Below are 16,998 nucleotides of genomic sequence, written 5' to 3' on the forward strand. Positions count from 1 at the left end.
GTAACCCATCTTCATGTAAATTCTCATTCTGTGATAAATCAAATGATAAAAAACAAATGAGCATTGAATACTAAATGAATAAAACCTATGGTCCAAACTTTTATTCCGCAACCATTTATAAGTTCACAAAAATATTTTTTCAGTACAAATTCTCATCCTATGTTTTAATGCTTTGACATGTCATAAATTAAAATATTAAAAAACTATGTTTGAATAACACAACTATGTAGAAGTCTTTTGCGTTGTTGCAGAGTAAGTGTGAGATATCGAGAAAATCACAGAGTACTTTTTGTGGGCGCGTGAAACAATCAATCAATGGGGTTTTACAGTGAATTAGTACGTAACAATTAGTGAAATACAAATCTTCATAAAAGTACTTGTTTTTACTTGATGAAGGAACCACAACTTCTATATGAATGTATATGAATGTATCTTTATGTATACGAAAATATGATCAAAAGTTGTTTTTATGGAGTCGATATAGTCGACCAAACTGATTTGTGTGAAATAATCTCAGTGACTTTGTTTTGAGGGATGCCTCAACTTCATGTAATCGGGTCAGTCATCTGGGTATCTGGGTGGGTATCTCGGTGTAGGTGATTAGAGGATAGGGTGATCTAAGTATTGGCATCTCTCAGTGTTGAGTATTTGGGGAAGCAATTGTTTATTGAGGTGGAGGAATTGCTAGTAGGGATGGTCAAAAGTGATCAGAATCTGGGCAAAATAATTTCAAAAACTCTTGTAAAGGCATTGTTTGAATCATGTTTTTGATGATGGAAATGGATTCAACACCATCAAAAACCCCTGACACACATAAAATTCTGAAGTTTAACAACTATAATTTGGATTTACAAAAATCCTTGCCAAATTTTCTCTAAATATAATTAGAATTTCACTTTCCTGTTGGAATGATAATTTTAAACAGCTGGAAACTGATAGTTGAAAAGCAGCGGCAACTTGACTTCAACGAACTTGCAGATTTTTTCCTACGATGTGATCCCATCGCATAATCGCACATTTCTTTGTCAACCATTTACTGCGACCCTTTGATTGTCTGCGATTGCGATTTCGCGATGCGATCTGATCGCATATCGCAAATCGCATGATTTAAAGGTTATAGAAGCGGTGGCACGTTCTTTATCTCTTCCCCGATGCGATGGTGCGATATTGTGATAAGCCATGCATTAAATTCCAGTAAGATATTTTGAGCCGTGTAATTAATGATATTTACTAGGGTTGGTAAATGTAGGTGAAATTTTAAATTTTATTATTTTTTATTTTCACGGAAGTATGGAAAAGCAACACGTATTGTAAAGATATTTTTGTGTTGTTCAATATATATATAAAAAAAATGCAAGAGCAGAGACGTGTGGAGAGTATTAGCAAGAAGAGTTCTTTCTTCTCTGCAACGCACAGCAGTGCTGAACCTTTTAGTTTTTCTGTGATAAAATTAGTTTCTGGAACTGGAGCGTTCCTGATGTAACCCCTCTGAAGAGGAAGACTATTTTGTAACAGTTTTATCTTTGTTGTTTTCTAATAAAGATCCTGTAGTAGAAACAGAGCGTTGTTCTCTGTGTTATTTTTTTTGTGTGTGTTTGAAATCAACAGAAATTTCCATCATGGTATCAGAGCCAGTCTAGGCACTCGGTGATCCAAACACAGAGTTTGTTTTTTCACTGTAGGAGCTGTAAGAAGCTTATCAAGTAGAGAAAGTTTTTTTTGTTGTTTATTATACAGTCAGTATCTCTTCTCTATTTATACAGGTTAAGATGGCAGATGCTGGAACAGGTTTGACAAATCCCCAACTGCCACAGTTTAATGGAAAAAATATTAGTTATTGGTCCATAACAATGAAAGCATTGTTTGCTTCTCAAGAACTCTGGGAGCTGGTTGAAACTGGCTATGCTGAACCGGCAGATGCAACAGCGTTGGCTGCTTTGACAGCAGCAGAAAGAGACCAGTTGAAGAGTGACAAGAAGAAGGATGCCAAAGCCCTCTTTTTCCTCTTCCAATCAGTACATGAAAGTGTTTTTCCACAGATTGCAACAGCAACAAAATCTAAGGAGGCATGGGATATTCTCAAAACTGCCTATCAAGGCATGGAGAAGGTGAAGACTGCAAAGTTGCAGATGTTGAGGAAAGACTTTGAAAATCTCAGCATGAAGGAATCTGATACAATAGATTCATTCTTCACTCAGGTTATTGGCTTGATAACCCAGATAAGATCTCATGGTGAGATTCTTGAAGATAGAAGGATTGTAGAGAAAATCTTGAGATGTTTACCCTCAAGGTTTGAATCTATTGTGGTAGCAATAGAAGAAACAAAGGATCTCTCACAGTTCACGGTAGATGAACTGAGTGCTTCTCTTTTGTCTCATGAACATAGACTGAGTAGAGGAACATATTCCTCATTTGAGCAAGCATTCAAGACTCAGATGTCTTTTGGCCAAGGAAGAGGTCGAGGCAGAGCAAATAACAGAGGTCGTGGAAGAAGCCAAAACAGAGGCAGAAATTATCCTGCAAGCACAAGCGGAAGGAGCTGCAATTAGAACCAAGATGAAGGTTCAATCAAACAGCAAGCTCATGGACAAAGGTATGACAAATCCCAAGTCCAATGTCATTATTGTAAGAAATATGGGCACTATGCAAATGAATGTAGGAAAAAGTAAAGTGACATGAATAATAGGCAGAATGCAAATTTTGCAAATGAAGAAGATAAGAACCCAAAGAACGTGTTGTTAACATGTAACATAGCACAAGACAAACAAGAAGATTTTTGGTTCTTAGACTCAGGTTGTAGTAATCACATGACTGGTAATATTGAAATGTTTGCCAATCTAGATGAAAATGTGAAATCTGAGGTAACAACAGGCACTGATGATAAGATATCTGTCAAGGGTAAGGGCAGAATTAGTATCCGAGCAAAAAATGGAGAATAGATGATTGTGCCAGATGTATACTATGTACCTGGTCTGAAATGTAATCTTTTGAGCATTGGAAAGCTCATAAACAAAGGTTACAACGTGTTCTTCAAAGATGATTTGTGTACAATCAGAGACATACCTCCAAGTAAGAAGATCATTGCACAGGTGCAGATGACCAGCAATAAAATGTTTCCTCTCAAACTCAGGGCAGATTTGAAGGAAGGAAGAACTATTGCAGCTGTAACACAAGAAGTCTTTCAAGAACAAGTGAAAGATGTGAATTGGTTGTGGCATTTGAGATTTGGACATCTCAATTTCGGAGGCTTGAATCTGTTGCACAGAAAGGGAATGGTAAAGGGATTGCCATTGATCGAGAAACCGGACAGCCTTTGTGAAGGCTGCATCTTGGGCAAGCAACACAAAGAAAGCTTTCCAGCAGGAAAGAGTATAAGGGCAAAAGCACCCTTGGAAATTGTTCACTCTGATGTGTGTGGACCGATGCAAATACCATCATTTGCTGGAAATAAATATGTTTTAACTTTTATTGATGATTACACCAGAAAGACATGGGTGTATATGCTGAAACAGAAGAGTGAAGTGTTTGAGAAATTCCGCCACTTCAAAACTCTTGTTGAGAAGCAGTGTGGGCATTATATCAAAGTGCTCAGAACAGATAGAGGAGGAGAGTACATCTCCCAAGACTTTCTGCGTTTTTGCAGAGAGAATGGCATACAAAAGGAGTTCACCACAAGATATACACCTCAGCGGAACAGAGTTGCTGAAAGGAAGAATATGACCATTCTTGACATGGTCAGAAGTATGTTAAAGGCAAAGCACTTGCCGCATGAGTATTGGGCAGAAGCGGTCACTTGCGCTGTTTACATCTTGAATAGATGCCCAACTAAAGCTGTCATGAACAGAATACCAGACGAGGCATGGAGTGGTCAAAAGCAAACAATCACTCACATGAGAGTATTCAGTTGTGTGGCATATGCACATGTACCGGATCAGCTAAGGAAGAAGCTTGATAGTAAGGGGGAGAAGTGTGTCTTTATTGGCTATTGTGATGAGTCAAAAGCATACAAACTCTATAATCCATCCACCAAGAAATTGATAGTAAGCAGAGATGTGTAGTTCATTGAAGATGAAGCTTGGGATGGAAGCTTAGAGAAGACAGTGAATGTGAAGACAATTGTGTCTCACAAAGAAGAAGAGGAAGGGACAGAAGCAAATAATCCTTCTTTGATGGCTCCTCCTCCACCACAGCAAGTACAACAAACCACACCACAATCTGGAATTCGAACAACCTTAAGAAGTCAAGGAAGTGCTTCTCCAAGCACACCACAGGGATCAAAAATACCCTCAAGTTCGGATGGAACTCCAAGCACACCAAGAAGACCAAGATTCAGAAATCTGAATGAGATTTATGAACAAGGAGAGGTAAGTAACAATACCGGTCTGAATTCATTATTCGCTTTATATTGTCATGTTGATGACCCAGTCCATTTTGAAGATGCTGTAAATGAAGATAAATGGATTGAAGCAATGAATGAAGAAATTGGTGCAATTGAAAAGAGTAAAACATGGGAGTTAGTGGACCTCCCTGTAGGCAAAGCTGCCATTGGTGTTAAGTGGGTCTATAAGACCAAAAGCAATGCTGAAGGCAAGATTGACAGGCACAAAGCAAGACTTGTTGTGAAAGGCTACAAGCAGCAACAAGGCAAAGACTATGATGAAACCTTTGCACCAGTAGCAAGGATGGAAACAGTGAGAACAATGTTGTCTATTGCAGCACAACACAAATGGAAGATTTATCAGATAGATGTTAAATCTGCATTCCTGAATGGAGTATTGAAAGAAGAGGTTTATGTTGATCAACCTCCAGGCTATGAAGTTGAAGGCCAAGAGCATAAAGTCTACAAACTCAAGAAGGCTCTTTATGGGCTGAAGCAAGCTCCAAGAGCATGGTACAGCAGAATAGATGCTTATCTGATTGACAATGGGTTTGATAAGTGTGATGGTGAACCCACACTCTACATAAAGGATAATGACGGTAAAATTCTTATTGTTGTTTTATATGTAGATGATTTAATTTTTACTAGCAATGATGCTTCTCTCATTGCTGATTTTAAAGCAGTCATGAAAAGAGAATTTGAAATGACTGACTTGGGCTTCTTAAGATATTTTCTTGGAATTGAAGTAGACCAAAGTGAAAATGGTGTTTTCATTTCTCAAGATAAATATGTAGAAGCAGTGTTAAAGAGATTTAACATGCAGAACAACAAAGCAGCTGTGACTCCAACTGTAGTGGGGTTGAAATTGACCAAAGAAGACAACAACAAATATTTTGATCCAAAATTGTACAAGAGCATAGTTGGCAGCCTTATGTACTTCACTGCAACTAGGCCGGACATTATGCATGCTGTGAGTTTAATTTCCAGATTTATGGAAAGACCGAAAGAGACTCATTGGCAGGCAGCCAAGAGGATTCTAAGGTATGTGAATGGAACGAAGGGGTTTGATATTTTATACTCCTCTTCTGAAAGTTTCATATTGATAGGGTACACTGACAGTGATTGGGCTGGAAGTATTGATGATAGGAAAAGCACATCAGGATATGTGTTTCATATGGGATCGGGAGCCATCTCATGGGCTTCCAAGAAGCAACCAGTTGTGGCTTTGTCAACAGCAGAGGCAGAGTATGTGGCAGCAACAGCAGGAACATGCCAAGCAATGTGGCTGAGAAGAGTTCTCAGAGATTTGTGTCATGAACAGGAAAAGGGCACAACCATTTACTGTGACAATAGCTCGGCAATAACATTGTCTAAAAATTCTGTTTTTCATAAAAGAACAAAGCACATAGACACCAAATTTCACTTCATACGTGAATTGGTTAACAATGGTGAGATTGTTTTGCAGCACTGCAGAACAGAGGATCAACTAGCTGACATCTTGACAAAACCATTGGCAAAGAAAAGTTTCGATCATTTCAGGAAATGCCTGGGTATACAGAAAAACCCAGCAGTTAAAATTAAAGGGGAGTGTTGGAATGATAATTTTAAACAGCTGGAAACTGATAGTTGAAAAGCAACGGCAACTTGACTTCAACGAACTTGCAGATTTTTTCCTGCGATGTGATCCCATCGCATAATCGCACATTTCTTTGTCAACCATTTACTGCGACTCTTTGATTGTCTGCGATTGCGATTTCGCGATGCGATCTGATCGCATATCACAAATCGCATGATTTAAAGGTTATAAAAGCGGTGGCACGTTCTTTATCTCTTCCCCGATGCGATGGTGCGATATTGTGATAAACCATGCATTAAATTCCAGTAAGATATTTTTGAGCCGTGTAATTAATGATATTTACTAGGGTTGGTAAATGTAGGTGAAATTTTAAATTTTATTATTTTTTATTTTCACGGAAGTATGGAAAAGCAGCACGTATTGTAAAGATATTTTTGTGTTGTTCAATATATATATATAAAAAATGCAAGAGCAGAGACGTGTGGAGAGTATTAGCAAGAAGAGTTCTTTCTTCTCTGCAATGCACAGCAGTGCTGAACCTTTTAGTTTTTCTGTGATAAAATTAGTTTCTGGAACTGGAGCGTTCCTGATGTAACCCCTCTGAAGAGGAAGACTATTTTGTAACAGTTTTATCTTTGTTGTTTTCTAATAAAGATCCTGTAGTAGAAACAGAGCGTTGTTCTCTGTGTTATTTTTTTTTTGTGTTTTGAAATCAACAGAAATTCCCATCATTTCCAAACAATTCCTCTGAAAGCTTTGGGGAATTGAGTTTTGCGCATGTGTGCCTTTATTAATGATATGAGGTTTGTAATCGAGAGTTGTTGATTATCCCTGGATATAGCATATTTAGTTTGACCACTGTTGCTTAATTATGGGCATATCCTTTTCGTCTCATCATAGTGGTAGCAGAACAAATTAGTCTTCCATTTTGGGATTGCTTTATCAGATTAGAGGGTGAAGAAAGATAAACAATTGAGTCAAGGAAAAATTAATGAAAGATTATTGAGAGCCAAATTATTAAAAAAAATAAAAAATAAAAAAAAATCAATATTTTTATAATATTTTTAAAATCTAAAAAAATAATGAAGAAAAAAAAAGAAAAATAATCATACAATACAAATGAAATTACTTAAATCGATTCCAAATACTAAAATTCTAAAAACTTAAGTTGGTGATGGGATTTGCTTTTATCGATTAATATAAATTCTAAAAACTTAAGTTGGTGATGGATTTGCTTTTATTTTATAGATGAGACCTTCCAAAAAAAATCTAAAAGTCATAAGAAGAAACTTATTTAAATTTTATCAGTGCACTCTGAAAGGATGGTGTACAGACTTACAGCCGGAAATTGCCAATGCGAAAACTCTGCAATATATGTATACATATAAGGAATCCAAATAAACAATGAAATTTGAAAATTTGAATAGCTAAATTCCCGGCTCAATATCTGGCTGGGAGCTTGGAATTTCTAAACACAGCCGGCTGAAGAGTTTATGCTTCTGGACCAATTTGTCAACAACAATCTTGGACATAGAAAAATCTACCTGAAATATTGGACTATGAAGTACCTAGGAGGTGCACTGTTTAGCATGTGAGTTGGCAATATCTTTGAATCTCTCTAATTCTGGCAGAACACGTGTCCCCAGATCTTGTCTGTCTCTACCCAGCAATTCTGTACATTCGAGAGCCAACTTAGCGAACTCGGTAGTTTCCTCAAGGGGCCACTCCCCTGCAGTTTTGTCCAGAATTTCTTTGAATGAACCCTCCTGGATGGCTGTTTGAACTTTTTCCTTAATGGCTACTGGGGGTTGCGCTGCGAGCAATTGCAGGAGAATGATTCCTAGGGCATATAAATCAGACTTGGGACTCGATGTTCCAGTCAATACGTCCTCTGGATCCATGTAACAGTAAGTGCAAGCAAGCACCGCGTTCTTGTACTCGGTGTAAGTGAAAGAGACTGGAGGAGGAATGAACCTAGATAGTCCTACATCGCTGACTTTGCTCACAAAATTGTTATCTAACAATATGTGAGCAGGCTCTAGATCACGATGAACGATTGGCATTGGCTTGGCGGTGTGAAGAAAATGAAGTGCAGAAGCTATTTCTGAAGCAATTCGAAAGCGTATATACCATGGAAGAGAAGCTCTTCCATCCCCGTGGAACAACTGATCTTCTAGACTGCCATTTTCCATATATTCATAAACTAAACACCCGCGTTGGAGGCAAGTGCCAAGCAGCAGAACTAAGTTGGGGTGATTTATGCAGCTTAGAACCTCAATCTGCAAAATTAGTTGACAAAATATTATTCAAAGCTTTCTTCACATTCTAATCATTTAGCATTCCAATGTCTTCAATTGATATTAAACATGAAAAAAATAGATAAGAGTTAGTGAATCACTCAAATTCTTTTCCCACCTCCCGTTTGAATTCATCTGTGTTTCTATCTGCATCTGTAGCGAGAACCTTGATGGCCACAGTGGTATCATCCAAACTGCCCTTGTAGACTGGACCATGTCCTCCATCCCCTATTTTAAGTGATTCAGAAAAGAAATCCGTAGCTAATTCGATTTCTTCTATTGAATATTCTTTCGATCTTTGATCAGCTGACATGAAAGTATCCTTTGCGTTCTCCAGTTCCCACAACTTTGGCAGCGTATCCTCCAATCTCAACAACTCTCGTAACGTGCCCTGCACGAAAGAGAGTGAGTCTGAATTTATTTTTTGCCAAATACGGTTAAGAATCATTAAACCAAAGGTATCAGGCCGTCCAAATGTCTTTCCAGGTATAAATTGATCTCAAGAACGGCTGCATCACATATTGACTTCTCATTTGTGCTTTGAAGATTCAATTGTCTCAACGATAGTCAGACACATCACAGCAAGGTTCAGAAACCTAAGTAGGAAAAGCCATTGCATGAACCAGTCTGTGTCAATCTTCCATGTTCAATTGTGCATGACTGGTTGACACAAATAGCATTGCTTGATTCGCTTATCTTGAAAAAAATTTCTTACTAGATTTAAGTCAAATTCAGGTCCAGCTTAAAAGCTGTTTTTTTGGTGGAGGGGGAAGAGATAGTTTAATTCTCTGTTTTGGGGAAGAGATAATTTAATTCTCAAATATTTGGTGCGAACTAAGATTTTGTAGGAACTAAAATTCATACAGATTAATTGATTTACAGTCTCATATATATATATTTATTTTATTTTCTGTTGTTTTATATAGATATATATATATTTTAATTTTATTGATAGTTTTGATAATTTTTTATACAAAATTAAATTTAAATGGTAATAAAATTACCATGATGAGCATTTTCATAATTAAATTTAATTATTTTTGTACCAATTACTATATATTTTGGAAATTTAAATCAACACTATTAGAAAAAACAAATAGTTCACCAAACCAATTCAAGTGAGATTTTATTAAGAATATTAAAATAAAAATATCTTTTACCAAAAAAACATTAAACATTTCTCAAATTTAATAATATAAAAATTTAAAACAAATTTAGTAATTTCTTACAAATTTGTTTAAATCAATAAATCAATGTTGATTAATACTATAATAAATCATTCTCATACTAATAATGATGCTAAACATTAAACATTTCTCAAATTTAATAATATAAAATTTAAAAAAAAATAGTAGTTTCTTACAAGTTTGTTTAAATCCAATAAATCAATGTTGATTAGTGCTCTATAAATCATTCTCATATTAATAATGATACTATAATAACCATTATCGTTCCCATTATTAATTTAATACCAATAATAATAATAATAAATATTATTATAATAACAATTTCACATCTTATTTCAAATTAAAATTTTTAAAAACCCAAATTATTAAAATTCTTTAAAAACAATCTCTTTCAATCAAATAAATATCAATAACCTATCCATTTAGCTAGATTATGGAAAATCAAAACTCTTAAACCAGAAGTAAATGAAAATATTACCAGATCTTGATCATTGATAATCGAATAATGCATGCAAGGCAACCAGCTTTCAAGTTAATAATAAAATATGCACCCATCTTAACTGAATTCTATTAGCTAGCAAAATTATCTTAAAAATCAGAGATATCATATTTTTCCTATCATTCTATACATATAAATATATAAAAGTTTATTCATAACATAAAATTATAATCGCTTTATTTTTTTTATAATTATTTTAAATTATTAAATTATATTTTTTAACGCTTATATTTATTATAATAAATTAGATTACTTATAAAATCATGTTTATAGTCTTTACATCTAGATTGTCATGAAGCGGTGAAGGTGATAGGTATGTATCATTAAAGATTTGCTTTTCGAGGAGGGATGTTTGTTGGAGGTGGTATTCGGGTCTCAGGGTGTGGTTTCATTTTATTTTTTAGTTTTCAGAGCTTTTTTGGGATGACATGGTTGGTGGTTGATAGTTGTGTAGCTGCACCAGGAAGTGAAAGTGTTGCATTGGTTAGTGATCATTGTTTGTATTCGAGCTTTTAATCGCTCCTCGCCAACATATGCCCAATTGTTGAGGTGGCGACTCTTTTGTTGGATTCAGGATGTCTCATTCTTTATGACGCTTCTCTTATCACTCAATTGCCTCTACTTTTGATTTGGTCCCATTGAAGGTTCTTTGTGAAATCATGTACAAAGATTTGGAAAGTGGTGACCATCCATATGCTTCGGATTTTAAATTGGCTAGTGTGGGTGTTAAGTGGTCCCCAAATTTGGGTCACTTTTGTAAGAGGAGAATGCATTTTCTAAGTTCTTTGGCTATGAATCATCAAACCTCTACCTGTGTGTGTCTTTTGTTCAGCGACAATAAAATAGAGAATTATAATGTTTTCTCATCCTTGGAGGACCTCAAGCGTATGGTTCGAAATTTGTGTTTTTGTCTCAATAATGTGGACTCTTTTTTTGGAAGGTTTAAGTCTTATTTGGTTTCAGATTATGATTCTGGTGGCCTCACTAATCCCTCTGCTCATAGAAGGCACACAACTGTTCTCTTTTCGTCAGATCATGACTCATCTAAAGCAAACAAATGAAGATTGTAGCTTTCAGGTTCAACTTTTGGTGAATGCAATTACAAGTGTTATGGGAATTTTGTTACTTCACGCGTTGGTTTTGGTCCATGTGACAACATATCATGGTGTTGGTAGTATTTCCCTCGTTGGGGGAATCTCTGTAGGAATTTTGTCTTTAATTCTCTCTAGATATTGTGTGCATGTCGGTTGAAGTCTCTAGATACTTCTAGAGTCAGCCTTGGTGTTATTCAAATGTGTAAGGTGCTCATAGCATTGCTCATAGTTTTGGGTCTTTTTGCCACTAATATGTTTTTATGGCACTCAAGCGTTTCTTTGTCTGAGCTTGGCATGGGTACTGTGGGCTTCTATGCTAGTGAATGTATGTACTTCATGTTTTGTTTTAGGTTCTGGGAAGAAATTCATGTGGTTTGTTGTTGTTTCTCTCTAGGTGGTGTTTCCTTGATGTTCGTGGTTAACATTCCTGGGACAGTGTTTTTCTCACTGATTCATTTTCGTTGAGTGTGAGTCTCTCTCTAATATAATCAACAATATACTCCATATCCTCCTATTTTCATTAATGAAACCAAATGATGCTTGTTTACACCAAAAAAAGAATTTGAGCATTATAAATAGTTTTTTAACATGGTTGAATTGAGGCTTCTGTGATCCATAACATTTATATAAAAAAAATTCGGCGTAAATCACATGTAGAAAATATCTGTCGACGCGTTTCGAACCAACTAGTGTGGTTCATCGTTAGGACAAGTTGAAGAAACAGATCCAGCTTAGCATGTTAAATAGTCTAAGCAGAGCCTCCAACGGCTATCTTGACCTACGGCTAACTTTGACTCTAGGACCAGGATCATAAATTTATTTATTATTATTATTATTATTATTTATTTATTTTTTAATTCAACTTTATAATTATATTAGGTGACCAATAAAAATACAAAATATATAAAATAATTTTAGTTGGTGTCAATGGTTAGTTAAAAAGGTATTGTTTAATAATTATAAGTTATTAAGTATAAAAAAAGAAATTAGTTATATAAAGGACCTTTCATGTAATATATAAATTATATGTATATATAAATATATAAAGTAAAACTAATAGGTTGTTAAGATAAAAGTTAGTTAGAATTAATAAAAAAATTGGAAAAAAATAAATAAATAAAAACAAAATAAAATAAATAAATAAAAATAAATAAATAAAAAATAAAAAGTAAATAAATAAATAAAATAAAGCAAAAATAGACATACAAATAATAATCATAATAATAATATATATAAATTAATTAAGAAAGCTGATGGTTATAAAAGGTACTAATATTGAAAAAATATCAGGTAAAAAAATAAAAGTCAATAAATAAATAAATAGAGAGAGCGACACATTCTAAAAAGAAGAAGGTTAAGAACAGGATCATAAGAAAACCACTGAGCTAAAAGGAGAAACCCTAGGAGGAAGGAAAAGACAAGGCTCCAAGGATAAGGACCCGCGAAATAAAGGGAAAATAACGAAAGCTAGAGAAAGATCAAAAAATAAATAAATAAATAAGCAAGACTAGGAAGAAAGGGCAGGGATCCAGCAGCTACTGATTTTCCAGCCGTCATCTCTATTGAGATTGTTCGGCCTTCTTTCAATTTCAATAGCTTCTCTGAATTTACGGTGATGGAACTGCGCAACCTTGGCAATAACCTTGGCCTCCTCAATACAAACCTGATGCTTGGTCTTTTCCGCATGCTCTGCTAACACTGAAGACTTGGTTCTCCCATGTCTTAGGTCCGCTGCATGTTCGCTGATCCTTTGATGGATGGAGCGCCCTGTTTCCCCGATATAGGGGGTCCCACAAGAACAAGGGATCAAGTAGACACCCTTCATGTCTTTAGGGTCAATGGGATCTTTCATCGATCGAAGATAGTCGTTGGAGGCTCTGCTTAGACTATTTAACATGCTAAGCTGGATCTGTTTCTTCAACTTATCCTGACGATGAACCACACTGTTGGTTTGAAACGCGTCGACAAATATTTTCTACATATGATTTACGCCGAAATTTTTTTATATAAAAGTTTTTTAACAATTTATAAAATATTTAATTCAAAATCAAATAATTAATCCGTCTATTTATATATAAAATCTAATCTAATATATCATAAAAATTAAAAATAATTTTCATTTATCTATCTAGTCTTCTTATTTAGTTTTCCTATAATGTTTCAAAAAATGTAGTATTAATTATTTTTAATATTATATTATTATTTCATTTAATTTTATATTATTATTATTATTATTATTATTTATTAATTAGGTAAGAAACCAATTTTTTTAATATTAATTATTTTTAGTATCATCTTGTTTGTTTTAATTTTATTATTATTATTATAAGATGAAGAGTAAATTAAATATCAAATAATAAATGGTCGATCTAGGTGCGAGATGACAAAATGCACTCAACGTTTCTTCTTCCGAGCTTGGTGGGGTACTTTGGACTTCTATGTTGGCGAATATATATACTTTATTGTTTGATTTAGGTTAGGGCAAGAAATTCATGTGGTTTGTTGTTGTTTCTCTGATGTTCATGGTTAGAATTCCTGGAAGAGTGTTTTTCTCAAAATTACATAAATCATTCTTAACCTTATAAACATCTTTTTACAATTTATAAAATATTTAATTCAAAATTAAATTATTAATTCCTTTATTTATATATAAAATCTAATCTCATATATAATAAAAATAAAACTTAAATATTATTTATCTACTTAATCTTTTATTTATTTTTCCTATAATGTTTTTTAAGTATTAATTTTTTTAATAATATATTATTATTTCATTTAATTTTATATTATTATTATTAGTTATTAAGATAGAAATTTATTTTTTTAATATTAATTATTTATAGTATTATACTGTTTCTTTTAATTTAATTATTTATTTATTATTATTATTATTATTATTATTTATTAAGATGAAGACTAAATTAAATATCAAATAATAAACCGTCGATTGAGGCACGAGATGACAAAATGGCACCTCTGGCATTTATGTCATAGCTATTCCCACGATAGCAAGGGACAGTCATGGTCTCGATACAACCCTCGCACACTTGCTTTTTCGTGCAAGGTGGCATTGTACATGCAGACAATTAATGGTTCAGGGGAAGGACAAAGCGACATCTTCTTGTTGGGGTTTTATGATGGTAGCTATGAACTTTTAGGAGGGAGTGTTATTGATAATTTTTTGGAATAGTTACAGGTCTTTTGGCAAGCTTGAGGATGAACGTGAAGGCACCTCACGAGGGCCGCCACACTAGTGCAGACGGTTCCCTCCTCCTTATGGTCAGCGACAATGGGTATGTTATTTAAATTAGCTTCTCTTATATTCTTTCCCCTGAGAATCGAGTTCTTTCGATAAATTGATGGAGAAGAGTTTATGAACTCATGCCTCGATTTAGATGAAAATCCATCCGTGAATTTTGGGAGGAAAGTAATTTTTTTTTTGTCAAGGGTTATTTCAATATTGTAAAATTGTTTCTGACTATTATGGAATCTTATTGTCTCAAATGGGGATGTACTTGATTTTATGTTATAGGATTCAACATGTATCTCTTGCATGGATGATTGTGTTTATTGTCTTGTTTGTTCAATGATCTTGTTGGCTGTTAAGAAACGGGGTCGCCTTGGTAAGGAACCGTGTGAATCAACTCTATCTTTTTTCCTAAGATGGCTCGGGGAGCCTTGGGTTGATTTTTTCAGCCTATTGCGGCATACCCATTTTATATCCAAGCAAGAATGTTGGGTTTTTTTCTTAATGCTCATTGTTATGTGGATTTCTGTTGTGGTATCCTTACACGTTTAAACTTATAGTGTGTGCATCAGGACCTTAATCTTGATAACTACTCGAAGTCTTGGCTTCACATCGCAAGGGTTCATATCATTGTAGTATTTGTTTAAAATAACAACATGGCACACATATCCTTCGGCAGAGGCTCCTCGGCTAGTGGAGGTGATGGGTGTAATAGAAATGTAGGGTAGCATTGGGGAAGTAGTCAACCCCATCCTTTGCCAAGCTAGGGGTAGGGGCTGCAAATCCACTTCGAGACTCATTTGGGACTCAACTCAATCATACTAGGCAGGCACATTGAATCAGGTTCATCAGTTAATATCTAGTTGGGAGGAAGAATAAAACCAACAGGGAGGTGATGCAGAGCTAGATATGGAGGAATGGCAAGACTTGGTGTCGGATCCTGGACACTCTAGAGGTCGGTCCTCGCAATATAAGAATATTTTCTACCTTTACTAGTTAATGAAGAATATCATGGCAATAGATTTGATGAATCCTTTAGCTGTCCCTTCCAAGACCAATCCTGGTCTCTAGGAAATTCATAACGAAAATGAACTTATACAGTTCTAGATTCAACAATGGAATGCCCTCCTTAGTCGCATCGAGAAACATATTCCATGTCTCCCTTAGACAGAATTACCTGGTTCAAGTGTGAAAGACCCAGCTCAAGTGGCCTCTTCTAATGGCTAGCAAGTTGTTTTGCTTATTTTTGGATTTAAATTTTGTTATGAATAATGAAGGCTCTGCAAATTACGATATCCTGTTTTAGTTATTTAGATCTTAGATGACTTAAAGATACTCAGACACATATAGCTTTGCTTGATAATCTTAAAGTTTTATGGTTTTGGATGGCTTATAATGTAGTTAGGTGGATAATAGATCTGGTTTCCCACCGCGCAGGTTGAGGCCACCTAACCATTTGAATTATGGATGTAACCTGCCCTTTTGATGAAAATGAATGAAAAGGTCCTACCAAATTTAAATATATATATAAAATAATAAAACTTTTGTATAATTATTTTATGATAAAACTAATATTGCATGTGTTTGTGTGAATAAGTATTTCCATGTCAATTAATAATAGATATGATTTAATTAGAGGAATGATAGGGAGATTGAACCAACCCATGTAGATGATATTCCAAATAATGAAGGTTAAAAATTTACATACCAAAAAAAATCTAGTGCATTTATTTGTAATAACATTGATTTATAATTTGATTTGAAACATATAATAATAATAAATAAATAAATAAAATCAAAGACATAAAGAGTACTTAACCTTTTTTAAATATGAATAGTAAGAAACTAGCTAAAATAGATAAATTTCCACCCAATTGTACGTATTTTCATATGGATCCCACCCCTTATCTAGGGTAAGATACCACCAATGTGAAGAAAAGGATAATTCAAAACTCTTAGAGCATCCCAAAAATTAATAAAATATCAACCAAAGACCTCATTTTTAGGTTGTTTAATTAGATTGACTTCTAGCACCACAATCCTTGCAACCCAACACAAAGACGATACTCACCTATTCACTCAGCAATCCAACAACAATTTTTCCCTCTATTGCTCTCACTGTGTGTAGAAAGTCTAAACTATTATACTTTTCAAATTTATCTCTAGTATAATTTGTCTTGGTCCTTGTGTATTTTATGATGAAATTTCTTTAATTTTTCTATATATGTTGATGCAGGAGCATCTGGTCGACAGGGCACAGACCGAGAAAAGGCAGACAAGGTTTCTGAAGAAGATGGGAGAAGTGAATATTTCAACAAATGGACAGCAAGACTGTCAGAGTTTTTTTTATCATTTTGTTCTTCAAGGATTAACTACAATATTTAGTTTATTAGCTTAAGTGTCTTTTTAATGTTCTGTTTCAATTGTAATAACAGGTCCTAACTAGAGTTGTTAAGGGCTTGTAGTTATAGGCTTTAAATTTAGATTATTATAGAATTAGACAAAAAGACCATAAATCAATGTAAAGCATCAAACCCTTACGGGACAGAAGGAAAAGACAAACTAACAATAGCCAAGTCACGTAACTGGAGTAATGTCAAGTAAACTGTAATCTGGAACTAACAAACAGTTGTCTAACTGCTGAGCTATTGTATAAGAAGACAGAAAAGATACATGAAAAAGGTTCTGGAGTGTGACATTGAAAAAGAGAAAAAGCAGAG

The 16,998-nt window shown here is 34.5% G+C and overlaps 1 pseudogene; it reads right to left on the reverse strand.

Moving 5' to 3' along the window:
• Positions 1-7,522: 7,522 nt before the first annotated feature.
• LOC149144152 (U-box domain-containing protein 34 pseudogene) lies at positions 7,523-8,146 on the reverse strand (annotated as a pseudogene).
• Between the last annotated feature and the right edge of the window lie 8,852 nt (positions 8,147-16,998).

The sequence above is a fragment of the Pinus tabuliformis genome, chromosome X (genome assembly GCF_031772625.1).
Source record: "Pinus tabuliformis cultivar Carrire ecotype Pingquan chromosome X, CPIR1, whole genome shotgun sequence".
Lineage (NCBI taxonomy): Eukaryota > Viridiplantae > Streptophyta > Pinopsida > Pinales > Pinaceae > Pinus > Pinus tabuliformis.